The following is a 15,286-nucleotide window of genomic DNA, read 5'->3' as shown; positions in this document are numbered from 1 at the left end:
TGTCTTATATGCTTCAAGACTGCTAAAACCAAAGTATGCCCGACCGATGAGCCATAATAAGGGTGAAAGTGGTCTTGGATTGCCTGTGTTCCGGTTCAGGGAGGACCTGGCAGTTTGGACTGCACTCTCTCTACTGGATCATGGTCAAGACTCACTTGCACATGGCTGAAACCAAACTGTATTGGCACTGTGGGATCAAAAATGATGGACTGGGATGCAGCCGAGCAATTCCCAGTGGCTGGGATTAATTCAAGCATTCCACCTTTCGCCTTGTTGTTGTTGTAGTCGATGCCCCAAGTGCAACGTGTATGCCCAGGTCTGGGTCCTGTGCTCACTGTGCCACCGGAAGCAAGCTATACCTGACGGTAGAGGCCAATCAGGGAGAAACTGGTCTTGGGCTGCTTGCGTTCTAGTTCAAGGAAGATCTGGCCTGACAGTTCGGGCTGGACTGTTCCTATTGGCGCAGGGTCAAGACTAATTTACATATGATTGGGTCCAAATTGCAGTGACATGGTAAGCAAAAAACGATGGATTGGGATGCGGCCCGAGGGACTGCCCATGGCAGAGATTAATTCAAGCATTCCACCTCTCACCTTGTTGTTGCAGTAGTTTAGAACACTGGGATGCCTGAATCGGCATCGTTAGTTTATACCTGATGGAAGTCCACTAGGTACACATGAAATCGCTGCCCTTTTTCCTTCCAATAAAGTTGCTTCTCATGTAATGTAACAGATTGAAATCACATGTATATGTAGAATAACAAAGCTAATAAAAACACCCAAGCAAATAGTACTAATTGATATTTTACTGAATCCGATTTGCGATAGTTTCGGACGCTCTTAATTTTCAAGCATGAAGGCATGCAAACCATGTCCCACCATCTGTAGCCATGAATGAAGGACGTAAAATGCGCATTCAGCTTCCACTTAAGTAGGAGCGACGTACCAGAACTGATGATAAGCTGGTAAAATTATTTAAAAACAAAGTGGAGGAAATACATGTCAAATTAAACACTAATGACAGTGCCACAGCTTTGGGTTGCAAAAAAAAGAATTTCTGTAAATTCCCATGTCTTACAGAGGAGATCGCAATCCAACTTATAGGCCAAACAAAGTCAGGGGCTCAATCTGACCCCTGTCTTCCAAAAATAGTTTATGATATAGCAGGAACGGTGGCCCCTCCTCTTACTATACTTCTGAATACTATTATTGACTCAGGAGAGCTCCCTATTGATCTGAAAAAAGCTTTGATTCTCTCTTTACTGAAAAAAACATCACTAGATCCAACCACCCTATATTTCGTTTACCTGTGCCAGCAAAAATATTGGAGAAGCATATGAATAGTGCACTCTCTAATTATCGACAAGACCCCGCTCAATTTGGGTTCAGACCAAACCACAGTACCGCGTCAGCACTGGTAGTAGCCACTGAGGAGCTGAGAAGTATTCTAGATAATGGTGGGAAACAGCGATGATCCTGTTGGATTTATCAGCTGCCTTTGATACCATGCGAACCATGTGATCATGCTGGAATGCATGATGGAAATCGGAATCGGAGGCCCTGCCCTTGATCAACTGCATTAATTTCTCGCAGACAGAGAGCAATTAGTTGACCTGGGGGACTTTGTATCTAAATCCTTATCGTTGCCGTGTGGTGTTCCCCCTACACTTTTTAATATTTATGTGGCCCCACTGACAAGGTTGACCTTTTCGTTTAATCTGGCCCCTGTGGCCTACGCTGATGGAACACAATTTGTTATGTCCATCTCAAATGATGTTGATAAGGCTGCACATGGCTTTAACAACTGTATGCGTGCAGTCGCACAATGGTTGAGTAACAATAGTCTTATGCTGAACCCAGATAAAACCAAGGTACTCTTGTTCGGCAAGGACACAATTTTTGGGACCAATCCTAGTGGCCTCAGATGCTTGGCCCTCTCCTCATCCCAGTCTCGTCAGCCAGGAATCTGGGAACAATTTTGGTCCCGGTCTCTCCTTTAAGGCACAAATTAATAAGCTCACTTCCTCCTCCTATTTTTTGCTGTGCATTTTAAAGAAAATTCCCCCTTTTATTCCATATGAACTGACACTCTAGTTGAACTCCATTGAAGAGTGATGTTTAAGGCCTTATGTATGGCACATACAACTCTGTATGGCAAAGGTTCAGCATACCTGAAAAGAAACCTCTTCTGGTACTCCCCCAGAAGAATCCTCTGCTTAGCAAACTCTAGGACAGTCAATGTCTTAAAAAACAATACAGAGATCAGGGAAGGAAGGAACTTCATCCACATTACATGTCGACTGTGGAATAATTTACCCCACCAGCTTAGAGCTCAGCCTAACCTTTCCAGTTTCAGAAAACATCCGAACCCTGGTTGTTCTCCCAATCGGTTTGATCAGGTGTAGGCCCTTCCTGTTGGTACATGTTTTGGTTTTTGTCCGTTCATTCCTTAATGTATCAGACATTAGCGCCAAGACGCATTTGGTATTTGCACGCTATATAAAATATCTCAATATCAATATGACAGATTAGGCTCTTCAGCACTGGCATTCAGAAAACGAATCCTCGCCTAGCTGAGTAAGCCCATGTTTCATACTCCAAATGTTGGGAACTGACCCAATTGATCCAAAGAATCAAAATTGGCGACTGTCTCCAACATCAGTGCTAGCACGTAAGCGTCATAATAGTCAGATCTCTAAATAGGTGGCAACTAGAGAATTCGGGTTTTCTCTGGTTGTCTTTGCCTATCCTTGCATTATATTTAGCATTTAGTTAATCAGAGCACATAAGTAAAAGTGATGAATTGACTCGCCATTCAGTATCTGGGGGTGTACTGTTGTAGTAAACAGTGCTTTGAATGTCTACACTTCATTGACTTTGTGAGTAAATCTGGTTATGCTCTGTCTTGGTACCCTGAGTGAGAAAGGTACTAAGCAATAGGATACTTGCTAATCCTTTTTGGGGTTCAATAGTACAATGGTACAAGTGGTACACAACTCCAAGTGTCACAACTGGTCCCCAGTAAACTGATTACTCTAGGACCACATGCACGATCTCTTAAAGCTTGCGAATATGCTTCTGTTTAGAGGGTTAGTTGACGTAGTGTGCATAATTTGCTTTTGTGCATACATGTGAAATGTAAACAAAATTACACAAAATTACATGTAATTACAAAATATTTGATCACAAAATGCATCCACGCATCATTTTTTGACAAAAACGCATTTCTTGCTAAAACAAATAGTGCAAATAGGAGGATCACAAACAGCCGCCCACATTCTGTTGTTAATGTGTGTTCGTGGCAAATTTTTACCTTGAACCCATGTTTGCTGTATATTTGTATTGCAAATGTCCGGTGATTAGGCAAAGTGCCATAATGGCATAATAGTGTGAATTTTGCGTAATACCAAATTACGTGGATTATGCCCCGACATTTCAATTTCTAGTATGTTGAAAATCGTGTTTATGGTATAAAATTAAAAAAATTAAATCCAGTACTTGTATAGCGCACGAATCACCCCCAAAGGGGTGTCTTGGTGCTGGGGGCCGTTGAGAAGATTAAGCGAGCTATTACCCAGAGTCACATGGTGCTGGGCTAACCTGTCGCCGGAGCCGGGGATCGAACCGTAATCCCCAGCATCCAGCGTCAGTCGCCCTGGCCGCGGTACTATGTTCAAGGACAATCCAGTCCACGCTTGTGCGCTTCCTTTGTTACACCCCACTTCATCAGCTTAAATACATCTAACATGGCGTGTCCCACCTCCTAGTTGGCATCGGGTCATTCTCACCCATGGGCAATTATAACTGCAAAAGCAAACCTGTTTGTAGCAAACTAAATAAAAAATTTAAAAAGTGTGGAAAAACTTCTCACGGTTCACAACTAGAGAACTCTATTAAATAAGGCAATGGTAGACTAACCTGGTTTAAGGGGAAAGAGGTTGGAAGATCTAGAACGACAGAACAAAAAACATAAAACACATAATATTGATTAGTGATACAGAGTTTACTCTGTAATCCTCCAGTGCAGCCACTGCTGGGTAAGTAAATTAGAAAGAAAAGAAACAAAAAGATGTACAATGTTTCTAAAGGTCTTCATACTCCCATGTCCTACACCGGTCGAGTCAGCAGCTTTTGGTACCTCGAAATCTGTCAGTCAGGGTCACAAACTCACTTACCTCCATGCAGGAGATATATGAAAAATTAATCTGCAGCTTATTAGCTTGGTTCTCCCGGGGCTCATTGGTAATTCTCTCTCAAGCCTCCCAGGGCACCTATGAATAATTGAGCGCCTAGTTCTCAGCTACAAGACATGACACCCACACAATGTGAAAGGATGACAGATATGGTCTTGTTGCTAATGGCGGCACCACTTACAGCCTTGCCCGCGGAGGCTGGTCTGGGTGGGGGGTAATCTGGAGATTTCCGCGACAGGCCTACCTCTCTGCCGCTAGCGGTGGAGAGGACTCGTTGACTCCTTCCAGCCGCAAAAGTATTTCATAGGAACCAGATTTGCCGGCTTTCTAGGCCTGCGCTCGAAGTATCAACAAACTGAAAAATCCTTCTTGGTTTTCAGGAAATCCACATGGGAAAAATGCATATATAATGAATTTTAAAGATTATTTGAAAATCTGTTGCTCATTACATCTAGACTAGATATACTGTTTTGTAGCTCCATGGGAGCTGCCCTAGATGTAACTCTAACTGTTTCTACCCAGGTTCAACTATTATATTCTAATCTGCTTGTTGACCCAAAAATGAGAAGATTAAATGTTCAGAATACCCTATATATGTTTCATCCACTCATGTTCAAACCACTACTGACTGTTCCTGATACTCATGGCCATGCCACCAAAATTTCTACTTAATGCACAATACCTTTTACTTCTGTGATTTCCATTCTTTCCAATTTGCTAAGACCTTCAGCATCAAAGGGGAGGATGTTGAGGGTGAAAAGTGGGACAAGAGTGGAATGTTGTGAGGTGTTTGTGGGTCAGAGTGCGTGTGTGATGCCACCTTCACCAACACCGGTATATTGGTGAATCGACAGCCATACGTTTAGGTTAGAATACAAGTTCTTCTGAGTGTCACACCACAGGTAAAGCTGGTAACTGTAGGGAACTCTAAGTCAGAAAGGGATCTCTTGTTGCTTATCTTCAGAAAAAGAAGTAAAGCACCAGAACTAAGGGTAGGCCAGCGTTCTTTACACTTAATTAAAATAAAAAATAATTAAAATACAAATTACACTGTTCTACCTAAAGGGCTGTTCTGCCTAAAGGGCAAAAGTAATAAGAGGATTGCCCTCTTCTACAGAAACAACAAGATGAACAAGCATTGGCAAAGGCAATATGTCTCACTTCTGGGACCTATTGGTTTTGCAAGTGGTCTTTAGCAGTACTTCCCCACTGCTGAGAGCATGGCTAAAAAAACAATTAAAAAAAGGCTCAATGACTTGGCAGCTGTGTCATTTTTTAGGCATGCACACCAAGCCTTCGCTCACTTTTAAAATATCGCAAGCATTATAAAAAATATGGAGCACAAAAAAGTTTTGTAAGCAATTGTGTTGAATAGCAGCACGAAGGCTGCTGGAGTGTGAAACATCACAAAGGGCGAAGTGGGGGAAAGCATCACAAAAGTTGCAAATGGAGGGAAACAAAATGGAGGGCGCACATGGAGGGAAACAACATGGAGGGCGTGCATGGAGGGAAACAACATGGGGGGCGCACATGGAGGGAAACAACATGGAGGGCCCGCCTGGAGGGAAACAACATAGAGGGCGTGCATGGAGGGAAACAACATGGAGGTGCACATGGAGTGAAACAAAATGGGGGGCGTGCATGGAGGGAAACAACATGGGGGTGCACATGTAGGGAAACAACATGGGGCGTGCACATGGAGGGAAACAACATGGAGGGCTCGCACGAAGGGAAACAACATGGAGGGCTCGCACGAAGGGAAACAACATGGAGGGCTCGCATGAAGGGAAATAACCTGGAGGGTGCGAATGGAGGGAAACAACATGGAGGTGCCCATAGAGGGAAACAAAATGGAGGGTGCGCATGTTGAAAAGCAACATGGAAGGTGCGGGTGAACCATTTATGCAAATGGAAGGGCCTTAAATTTGCAGAGTTGAGTTATACATGTTTTGTGAGTTTGCTGATCAGCTGTATACTCAAGCAATATCTGTAGGAGCAGTACACAGTGTAGCACAGCAACAACAGTAGGTCGACATATGGGAACTGGTCTTCAAGACACTTTTATACTTGGCCTTCATAGTGGTTATTGTTGACGTGTAAAATTTTCAGTAAAGGCGAGAATTAGCTTGCCGCCAATAAGGGTCACCGGGCAAAGCAATAGCTACAGCAGTGCCCTGCTTCCATTTCTGTGGCTGTCTTCTCCTGACCTCTGAATAGTATACAATATTTCCCTGTGTGGCTCAGAACATTTTACAAGGTGGAAAAATGACAACAGGGATATAGTCTTTGGAAAATGGACTTATAAATCGCTGCAATTAAACTCGAAACACAATTTGCAAGTGATTGCCAGCAGGCACTTTCTGGAAGTTTTATTGATCATATGTACACAACTCTACATTTACTCAGCATTCACAGAGAATCAAATATGTCAAAGCATATGGTAAAATTCAGTTTAAAGAGCTGAACTAAACTTTCTGTAGATTAATTGGTGCTTTGTAGGCAGTACCAGTCTGCAGGGGCGCTCCTCCATTATGGCGGAGACATGTCGCCCGACTGCTGAACGGCAGCAAATGAAAAATAAAACGAAAATAAAACTATTTTATTGTTCACTTACTCCAACGCGTCCAAGTCCGCCAAGCCTAGGGAGGAGCGGGGCCATGCTCTGCATCAGAAACAGCCAGGCCCAGGGAGGAGGAGTGGTAGGTGCAATGTAAGTGCGCATGTCAGTTTGGCCTGCCATCTTAGGACGGCCAAACCGACCCGCACCCTTACATTTCTCCAACCCAGCTGTCTTGCACAGCCGGGTGGGAGAAAAGGCTCAGGCTCCCTGTCCCTAACTCAGCGGCATTTCGGCCCGCTTAGACTAATCCCGCGCTCCTCTCATGCATGAGAGCAGCGTCTGGATTGGGTGGGGATGGCAGCAGAGGAGCGCCGAGGCAGCTGGAGCAGTGAAGCATCGAGGAGGCGTCCGGGAGCGGCAGGTGCCAGTTCCAGTCGGTAAAGATCTTAAATCTACAAAAATAAGCTTTCATTTGAAGTCATCCTACATATATAGTGTGAAAAAGGGGAAGACCCATGCCCAGTCTGATCATTTGAAATAAGTCATCTACTAACAAGATTTATCTTCCTATCACTCTACAAGAAGCATTAACAAAGCTAATAGGTCTCCTCTAGCTGAGGTTTTGGTCTTGCCTGGCCGCGTCACAACACAGTGGAACGGAGGGAGGGTAAAGTGGGAAAAGTGCTGTGTCATGGCACTGTCCTTGTCATACGCTGGGATGGGGCAAGGCAACATGGACAACTGGAGGGAAGACAGAGACCAGAAAACACAGACAGCGGGAGGTTGGGACAGCACAGGAGGCAAAGGCAACCCGGACAGCAGGTTAAAGGGTGGGAGGCGGCAAAGGCAACACTGACAGCAGGAGGGAGGGTGGAAGCAATGGGGAAAAGCCAGCACACAGAGTAGGAGGAATTGAGGGGGCAAAGACAACACAGGCAGCAGCAGGGAGGGTGCGCAGTGGCAAAGCCAACACTGACCGTGGGGGGCTGGGGCAAAGCAAGCAGGGACTGGGGAAGGGAGGGTGCAAAGCCGACACAGACAGAAGTAATGAGGGGCAAAGGCAACACATACAGTATGAAGGTGGAGGTGGCAAACCTAATATGGACAGCAGAAGGGAGGTGGCAAAGCCAACATAGATAGCAGTAGAAAGTGGGGTGTGTGGGGTCAAAGTCAACATGGACACAGGAGGAACACAGAGGGGGAAAAGTACACAAGAAAGCCAGCTAAAAAAGACACACTCTGGCAGAGTGCTTAAACACAATGAGAAAGTCTTAACAAGAGAGCAGTGTAAGGACACAAGTAAAGCTTCCCTGCTCCAGGTGAGGGACAAACACACTAAGTTAAAGGAGGCCTACAGCAGCTGACCAATTAGACACAAGGAAATGAGAGTGGCTATGGAGTCAACCAATGGTAAGTAATGGGCCCACTGCATTGAAAATAAAAGATCTCGCAAGTGACATGCCTTAGGCGAGACCTAAAGGTATCCACACCAATGCAAAAAAATACAATATTGAAAGGTATTCTATGCCTAGGTTCACAGCCAAGGATCATATGATGTCAATTCCTGTCATATCACGTGGGTCAAATGTCAGGATAAATATCCTATTTTGTCATGCAATTTGTTTCACACCCCAAGGCAGTCAAATGAATTAATGTCACTGAAGAATTAACTAGTGAAGGTCAAAGATTTGTTTTTACATTGCAACTTTACCACACTTTAATTTAATGTATATTTCAGATATAATAAGAAATAATGAACTGCTGCAGGCACTTCCTTTATAATAAAGAGCAAATGTGTTTTAAGATACATAAAACACGGAAATGGAATCCTAGTTTTATTTGTAATATTATATCATGGTTTTTAAATGTTCTTCTTGAATGCACACATTGCATCTGGTGGGATGAGTGGCGGGAATAGTTGGAGTCAAACCCATATCATCTGGTTACAAGTCTCACAACAGTGTTTTTATTTTTTTACTGAAATCCTAGCCCGGGAAACTGAAACCTGATCCTGGTGGTGGTGTAGCAGCAGTCGTTACTGGGTTTGAATTGTGGAAACGGGAGTAGTTTACCACTGGTGTCCTGCACTTACCTTACTACCAAAGCCTAGGTTGGATTACTAAGTACTCGCCTTTAGCACTTGACTATCAATGGTTACAAGACCAAGCAGGCAAGACTTACTTAAGAAGATGATGCTGGTTTGACACTCAGCGCCCAGTAAAACAAAACAATACCCCTTACTCTCCAAATCCTCCGTTACTGCTTTGCTTTATCAAACAAAAAGTACTTTAATATAGACAAACCTAAATACTACACATACAATATGGATACACAACAGAAACCATAACTTTTCTGTTCCTTCCTAGACAGAGATTATATATTATATCATATTATATCAGATTATATTATATCATATCATATCATATCATATCACCTCATATCATACTATATCATATCATATATTATATTATATTATATTGTAGCACGTCACACTAAGTGCTGGGTTTTCCTCCAATATTAAACTCAATGTATGACGTTAGCCTACAGATGGGTTTGTGGTGAGTTGTTCGCTTTGTCAGCACGGGACCTGAGTCACTTTGTGAGCAATCAAACTGGTAGAACAATGACATGCATTCAACAGTCCAAATTCACAGCGTGATCACCAGCACAAGAAGGCGCAGGCAGTAACAGTCCAACCGCAACGTATGACTCTACTCCTTTACTCAAGACAGTTCAAGCTGTGCTCCTGCTCAAAGGAATGTGTGCTTCTCTGATGTTTAGAGTCACCAGTCAATAATTATCACGGGCACAAACCGATGCCCATAAAACCACCCAAAATAGACAGAAAAGCTCAACCCAAGCCTGGTAAACAAAATGTTCCGAAGGGGGTGAACAGAAATAAACTACGTGTGCTCACATACCACAATGAGTACAGGAGGAACCCGTAGCTGGTTCCAGTACTGTGAAACAAATTGCTACTTTTTGGCATACTCACTGCAACACAGTGTATGTCAAGAACTCCCAATTTTGTTTGTCATTTTAGCAAGTCAGAGTGCCCACCGGGATGGAAAATGGCCATAACAAACTAGTAGACAGTCAAGTCCTTGGGGACTATTGCCTGTTTTTTATGCAACGTTTATATATAGCTTCTTAAATCTGGTATCCATGTCAACGAGGCTAATGTATCAATCCCTCAAATATCAAATCTAGATTTACTGATTGTCATCTTTCCTTAAAAATGTATAAAACCACTGAATATACCCAAAACAAACAATTGAGACCGAACACACTTCATTTAACTCATGGTATGTTATATTTAATGCACAGCACTATGTGTTCTAGTGTAAATTAACTGCTGGTTTGAAGTTAGGCTTCATTGGAGGTAAAAACCCTCCTTCATGACTTTAATCAGTCTAAAGTTTAAATCGTCCTAAATATATTTTTTTTAAATTGTCCCCGCAAGAGAAAAATCTTACAATTTTGTCCGTCAATAAAATAGCTGTCAGCACTACTCCAGTGAGGAATACCCCTCTGATATCCAATCTCACTTGTCTTCTTTACTAGTTTCTAGTAAAATTAATATGGACCCGTCATCCCTAAACTTGAAAACGAGTACACACCTCCGATGAAACTCTCATTTTGGTGACAGACAGACTTTTGAAAAAACATATCTGTCTTGGGTCCTAGCGCAAATAATATTAAAAAAGCTTCTTACAGTTCCTAAATAAAAGCAGTTCTAAGAAAAAAACAACAGCGATTAGGGGGAAGGTAATAAAGATTTCAAAAAAGCTACAACAGCCTTTAATGATGGGTTTTGGAAGACAGAGCGAAACATTGGATGATTGAATAAATTCATTTAATTTGCAGAGTTAATAAAATCCATTAAAAAAATTCCTAGAACCTTATACATCGACATTGAAATATTTCTGCAAGTTCATCCAAACTTTTGTCAATTAATCGAAAGCAGATACTATCAAAACCCTAGAAGGTGGTGCGACCCATCTTTTGCTACAGATTAATATGGGAAACTACAGGATTCTGCCATTTTGCTTATTTCATATGATTTATGCACCCAGTGGCGAGTTGCAAATCAGAGCTGTTAAGACAATTCATGATGCAATCCTAGCATGTACAATTCTCTAGGGAAAGCGTTTAACATCTCTTTTGTCCTCTAGCACAATTGGCAGCAGATGAAGACATCTCACGCATAAGCAAAGAGCTGTCAACCTTTAATTTTAATATTGACATGGCGGACTGTATGAAGCTTCACTTTGATCAAGCCAATACCAAAAAAGAGGGGCTAGACGATGGGGACAAGTTGGACAACAAAAAAATGCAAAATATAAGATCACAAGGTCAGATCTAGGAAAGGCAGGAGATAAACAGATTTTTCAATTATATTCTTTAGAAAAAGTCTAACTACTATAGATTATAATAAAACTAAATAGAAATAACTTACACAGAGGTTGTGCTGAAATCTGGAAAGGAAGCAAGCCCTCCTGAAGATAAACATTGGACTGTCCTGCCCTAGATATGCAAATCATTTACATCATCATTTATAACTTCTCATTTTTGGCCACCATAATTATACGCCTGCTCATTTACATTTTGGTCACATTCAAACTTGGCAAGCAGCTTGTAGTCGTCCGTTTGTTCAAATTTTGATGTTTCCTATGCCTCCATCACCGCTTGTTCTAATGCAAGTCACTGCCTGCCCAGGGCCCCCCCTGTGATCAAAAGACAGGAACGTCTGCTCCACTGACCTTCTTGTATTCCATCCCAGCCCAGGCAGCAGACCCCCGCTGATCAGAACCCAACCATAAAGATGAATCTTGAGCGCCAATGGTCCACAAAAAGACTTCTGCAGACCAGTAACACCTTTCAATCTCAGAACAAGCCGCCAGGAAACAATGGAAATCACCTTAAACCCAATCCAACCTCCGCCAGGCCTCAGAGACCTAAGACCCTCCCCAAGGAATTTGATTTCAGGCTCTGTAAGAATTATATTTTTATAAAATATTTACCCTGGAATGCACTAGGCAGGCACTTGCCTTATTCCAAACTATCACAAATTTGGAAAACTGATTTATGGGACTCTGGAGGTTAATAAACTTAGTACTCCCAGGCCAGCACCTAGGTCGAAATATATGATGAGCGGCTCTTAACAATATCACTGCTCTAGGCTTTTGGTACCCACTGCCAGAGATGCAATACCAAAAGATACGTCATGTTCTGCCTTGATTAGCAAATCCAAAAAATTAGCTTTTTGATTGTACAAATGGATGTGAAGTGTTCCTCAGAGAAGTATTTTCAGTAACCCAGAAAAAAAACCAGTGACTGCTTGGTCAGAGATGGGGGTTTTTCAAAAACAGATGCTTAACACAGCAACTTCATAAAACATTTTTTACAAAAAATCTAAGAATTGGCAGGAACTGTTTGGTAATGGTTAGGTAGCCTTTTGTGTGTGTTGCCCCAGCAGTCCCCTAGAAAGAAAATCTCAAAGTGAAGAAAAATCTTGGGTTATGACAATATGGGCGTTGTAAGTAAGGTTTCTTTTCTAAACCGGCTGCATTAGCACAATTGACCCTCAAACAAGGGTGATAACTTTATCTTCAGACTCCATGTGCTTTCATTGTAAGTGATGAACTTAAAAAGCATACACAAGCAAATATTGCTTAGTACCCATTTTTGCCAACTGGACACTCCCTATCTCTCAAATGTATGAAAGTCTTTGTGTATGTATGTCATTACTATGTTATCAAAAAAGATGTAAATTCAACAACCTGATATTATGACATCAAAGTAAAACTAATTTACCCACAACGATTAGTGAATAGCACTCCTTTTATACAACAGGCGAAAGCATTTAAACAGAAAACACTTCCTAAACAGCAAAACCATAAACACCAATTAAAACGTTGTTTTGGTAGCAAAGGAAATACATTAATGTGCGAATACTGGATCTACTCCTAACAGAAGGACTATTGAGCCCCAAAACTGAAAAATAATGGGAACTCAGTGGGACAATGTAATCATTCTTAACATGTCTTGGCATTGATGCACATGGAAAGCCCATCTACTTAATATCAAACAAAGAAAGAAAAAAATGAAAACCAATGGCTGGCAAGGCTCACCCCAAGCCCACTCACTCTCTTTCCAATTTTCTTTTAAAGAAGTGATGACATGTGGTATTCAAGATTCCTACCGCTTTCTGTAAGCAAGATCTTAAAATAGCTTATGCTGACCAATGGCACACCAGGGATTTCCACCAACGTATTTATTTTTGGGAAAATGTAAAAAGTATGAAAGATCATAAAATAGTCACAAAGGGATAGATACCTCACAGATTTTAAATTAAGGGGAGCCTTTTGAAAATAATACCATAACTAATTAAATTAGAAATTATATATATGGCAAAACTAATTGGTTGTAGTCTGTCTTTCACTTCCATTGAGGTAATGGGCATTGTGTTTCCAAGTTCTACTTATAAAGTGGTATACTGCATTGATTACTTCGGTTAATTTAATTAATAGAATACCGCCTCACTAAATCGAGTATCCACTTTTTCAACATGACCTCCAGCTAGATCGGTTTGGCTGGCCTTTTTGTGTTTTATGGTACAGTAATATTTTCAAAAAGCGCTTGGCTATCCTGGCTTATTATGTCAAAAGAACATCAACAACATGTTTTCTGGTCTCAAGAGAAATGCCAGTTTGGAGGTCCACCTGATACCTGAACATGGTTGTCCAAATCGGTGATAGACACAAAAAATGCATTCCATAACATAACTAGTAAATACTCAGAGAATGACCTTATTAACTGAGGAGTTGCCATTTAACCAAGGCTGGCCAGTCTCGATGATCTTCTCGTCTAATTTCTGATTAATTTGTTTTGCAAGGATTTGGAACCATGTGCCACTGTTCCCTCGTATGCCATGCACAGTGACTTGAGCGTTGTTAGAAACGGGACCTCTGGCCGGCCAAGGCTTGCGCCAAGGTCAGTCAGGGATCACCATTTCTAAGTCAGGGCTAGGGAGTCACACACCAAGATAACCCCCGCTCACCCTCTAGGTAACGTGGCGCGAGCAGCAAGGCTAATCTCAGAGGCGATGTGTAAAGCGTTTGCGCGCGCACCCCAGCGACAAGAACCAAAGGCCCACCACAAAGGAAACTCCACACAAGGTTATATCAAAAATAGCCTTTGTATTATAATAATAAGAACACATTAGATAACACACACACTTTACAATGTGCCAACAGGCACGGGCAAGATTTACAAGGGATTATGTACAGGACAGGGCCACTTGGACCACTGTCAGGGGTATGCACTTGTTAGGAATAATACTTGTAGGTATAACACTTTAGCACATCAACATATAATGACTGTAACACAGAAATAGTAAATGTAGCATACAACCAGTAACTACTGGTAAAGGGAAAATACCTCCTACGCCACCCTAGTCTCTGTAGGGAAATCACGCAGGGAGCTAGGACCTATGGAAGGAAAACCTATCACCTACTACGCCACCCTAATCTCTGTAGGGAAATCACGCAGGGAGCTAGGACCTTATCATCAGGACCTATGGAAGGAAAACCTATCACCTAAGCAAGTCACATTTAGCAAAGGGAAGGAAACCTAAAATAATCACCTAGGCAAGTAACATTTAGCAAAGGCAATTAAACATCAACATTCCTCTAAGCAGGTCACTTTTAGCAAAGGTAAAAACAAACATTCCTCTAAGCAGGTCACTTTTAGCAAAGGGGATAAAAACATAAAGAATTACCTAAGCAGGTCACTTTTAGCAAAGGTAATAATAAACAAGAATTGCACATGTAACATTAAAACACATTCAGAGGTGCAGGTTAGAACTTTTGCGCAAGAATCATATAGCAAAGAAATCACAATGCGCAGGGTGCATGTAGCACAACACTCAAAATGTCCCTCAGGCCAACTGGCCTCGAAAGGGGCGGAATGCCCTGAGTCTCAGTGTCAGGGAGGTCTGCGCAGGCAGCACAGACACAAAAGCCTAAACGTAGCAACTGTCCACTAAGTGCTGGACAGTTGTGAATAGCAAGTAGGCAAATGTTGGAGCCGCGTGGGCTCAAGAACACAGGTGGGGAGACACAGCGTGGGAGCCTCGGGGCTACAACCAACTAGCTGCCTGTGTCCCCCTAGAGCCTCTGTGGCTCGCAAAACAAAGGTGCTGGCACCAAAGAGCTTCTCGGGACTCGTGAACAAATGCAGGTGCTTGGAGCCTCGTGGGCTCTTAAAACGAATGCCCCCTCGAGCCTCGGGGCTCGTAATTATGCATAGGGCGGGAGCCTCGCAGGCTCGACAAAGATCAATTGCCCCCGGAGCCTCGGGCCCGTAAAAGAACTATGGCTGGGGCCCCTCGGGCTCACAGAACAAAGAATGGCCCCTCTCGTTGGAGTCCCTCACGGGGGACTCAGAAAACCTGGCACGTGGGAGCGGCCCGCTGCCAACCGGGGCCGCTCTCAAGCAACAAAAGACCCTGTCCCCGCACTCACCGGTCC

At 42.7% G+C, this 15,286-nt stretch overlaps 1 protein-coding gene across 1 annotated transcript in view; it reads right to left on the bottom strand.

Moving 5' to 3' along the window:
- LOC144799464 (excitatory amino acid transporter 1-like) overlaps positions 1-15,286 on the bottom strand; it is a 174,383-nt gene that overhangs the window by 41,172 nt on the left and 117,925 nt on the right. The gene's annotated exons all lie outside the window — the stretch shown is intronic.

This window comes from Lissotriton helveticus, chromosome 12, assembly GCF_964261635.1.
Source record: "Lissotriton helveticus chromosome 12, aLisHel1.1, whole genome shotgun sequence".
Classification (NCBI taxonomy): Eukaryota; Metazoa; Chordata; class Amphibia; order Caudata; family Salamandridae; genus Lissotriton; species Lissotriton helveticus.
This window is presented reverse-complemented; position numbering and strand designations above follow the sequence as displayed.